Here is a 2,838-nt window from a genome sequence, read left to right as displayed (position 1 = left end):
TCTAAGTCTAACTAGAAAACTTGTGAGTCTAACAACTAGAGAAGTTAAAGTCTAACAACTAGCGGGGGAGGATATAGCAAGTAAGGGGTATCCTGACTTTTCTTGGCATCCTTCATGAACTGGCGACCCTCTGGGATGGGCTGGTGATCTAGGGGCACTGCGAGGCTGACACTGAGGCAGACTTGCTGGAGACATTGTGAGACAGCATGGGTACTTATGTGTTTTTCTTTTCCCTCAATGCTCCAAGTTAGTTTGGTTCTCATACCTCCCTTGAGAAATTAAGGGATGCTTCTGGGACTTCATTAGCATATGTGTCCCCGTGCTCTGGGATGGGCACTAATGAAGAAGAATGTGGGTTCTTGGCAAATTCCCTGGACAGCAGGCAATGCCAGAAGGGGTAAGGGTTCTACCCAACATGTAGCATCCTCAGAGGGGAACAGGAGTACACTCTGAGCCAAGGGAAGGTTAGGCCTGTAACTAAGGTCCCAAAGGACTGGTTAGTAGCATAACATATGCTGACTGCTTCCTCTCACACAACTTTAGAGGCTTAGTCTCCAAAGGGGATGTGTTGCAGGGACTACTGGGGTGTAGGGAAAAAAATATTAGAATTTCTCTTTATTTTTTTTATCTTGTCTTTTTAAGATTTCTATTTTTGCATATGTTTTGTGCTAGTAAATATTACATGGATATATTGTATAAATAGTAGCTATATATCTATCAGAAATACATGTGCCTAATCATTTTTTAATGATGAAGTGTGGGATCCAGAGTTTCAGAGATCACGGCTCTGGAGAATCTTTGGAGCTTGCCATGGACTCTAGCGGAGGCCTGTGATGCTGGCCCAGAGCAGCCCAGCTGAGGAGAAAGGTCCAGCCTGTGTGGACAGACTTGGCGGCGAGGTGGGACTTAGTTGTCCTTGAGAGGGAGCTCTCCAGAAACAGCAGCTGGATGACTGTCCCCCATGCCCATGTGAGTCACAGCCTCTGAGATCAACCTCAGGGTCCCCTGCTACCCGATATCTTAGGGCCTTTTATTATATTCTTTGCTGAGGAGAGGTTTCATAGTTTCTCAAAGGGAAATTTGAAGAGGTGGGAGGCCTAGGATATTCTGCAGCATGGGGGGAGCTGTGACTGATTAGGACTTTGTAGATGGTCAGGTGGGAGGGGATCCTGTCACCATGGTTAGGAGCCTGGCATCTTAGGGACTGTGTCCTTCTTCTCTGACTGTATCTCAGACTTGTTTCCGAGGTGATTTACATTTGTGACAAATACTTGTGGTTGGCTGACGGAACCCCATTTTTGTTTGGGGTGGAAATGTGCTCAGCTGAAAATTCCATTTCTCAACCTGTCTTGAAGGGAGAGGTGTCCCAAGATGTGACCCTAGCCCAGGGGATGTAAGCTGAAGTCCTCGCTGGGACTTTCCTGTTGGCGGCTTATTAGGGCTCAGAATCAGCCGGTGCACACATTTGACCCTTCACATTCCACTTTTTTTTTTGGCATGATGCTGAAGGTGGGGCAGCTGTCTTGTGACCCCACCGTGACAAGGAGGAAGATGGATAATTGGAAATATAGAAGGAGCCTGGCTGCCGGAGGTGCTGGTCTGCTCTTCCCAGACTTTTTGTTATGGAAGGAAAAGAAATCTCTATTTGATTCAGCCATTGCAGGGGTTTTTCTGTTGCTCCCAGGGGAATGCAGTGCTAGCGAACATGAAGGTGGACTCAGGACTCGCAGACACCTGGGTTAAGGCCATGGCTTCATGCAAGATGCTGACGTCCTTAGAGTTGAAGAGCGTGAGCGTCCCCTGTCTCAGGGAGCCCTTGTTCCCTCTTCTTCTCCAGCAAGGATGGAAACAAGCTGTCCTGTTACTTGCAAGTCCTTGGAAGAGGAGAGAGGCATTGAGCTGGCCCTTTAAGAATAACTAATTCTGTTAAGAATGTGGAAAGTGAAAGTCCGGGCGAGTGCTGGAGCCGGCTGTGCAGGTTTGAGCGAACTGATGGTGCTTAGCTCTGCTAATACAGATTCAGTGGTGGCAGCTGGTGGCTTCAGGTTGGCCATGGTGAGAGTACTTGTATCATGGAAGTAGGCAAATATTACACATCAGGGCTTTTCTCTTTTTTTTCCTTTTCGGGAGAGCCAGTTGTTAAGCATTTACCAACACACCCTTGGAAAGACCACAAGTTTAGTTTACTAACTACCTTAATATCGTTTCATAGCTTCTCTGCTTTCCCCATGCTGTCTAATAAGTTATAAGTGAGCAGAATCAAGAAGCAGCTGATTTCTACTGAACTCAGGCTGGAGTCTTTTATGTATTTATTTTTAAAGATCCTTGAATTTTATTTACTTATTTATTCATTTGGCTGTGTCGGGTCTCAGTTGTGGCATGCAGGGTCTTTTGTTGTGCACGGCTCTAGGCGTGGGCTTAGTGGCCCCGAGGCATGTGGGATCTTAGTTCCCCAACGAGGGATCCAACCCACATCCTCGGCATTGGAAAGCCGATTCCGAACCACTGGATCACCAGGGAAGTCCCAGGCTGAAGTCTTATTATGTCTTTGGGCCTAAGGTGAGCCCTAAAAGTTCAGCCTGAAGGCAAAACTAATTTTAATCTGACTTTGGCTGTAAATTTGTCATCCGGTCAAGCCCCTGTCTCGGCATTCGTCTCCTTTCCACGTCATCAGCCTCCTGCCCCCATCCTGTCGACAATCTATAGGGTCTCAGCTCTTGCAAACCCAGCTTCTTGCCCCAGTTGTGCCACCCACAGAAGCCCCCGATTCTGGGTCCGGAACAGCAGTTTCTCACTTGCATCCACACATCTTATGATCTTCCTTAGGAACACACTCAT

This window comes from Aethalodelphis obliquidens, unplaced genomic scaffold, assembly GCF_003676395.1.
Source record: "Aethalodelphis obliquidens isolate GAN/ISIS:26980383/991018 unplaced genomic scaffold, ASM367639v1 scaffold48, whole genome shotgun sequence".
Lineage (NCBI taxonomy): Eukaryota > Metazoa > Chordata > Mammalia > Artiodactyla > Delphinidae > Aethalodelphis > Aethalodelphis obliquidens.
Note: the sequence above shows the minus strand (reverse complement) of the source record.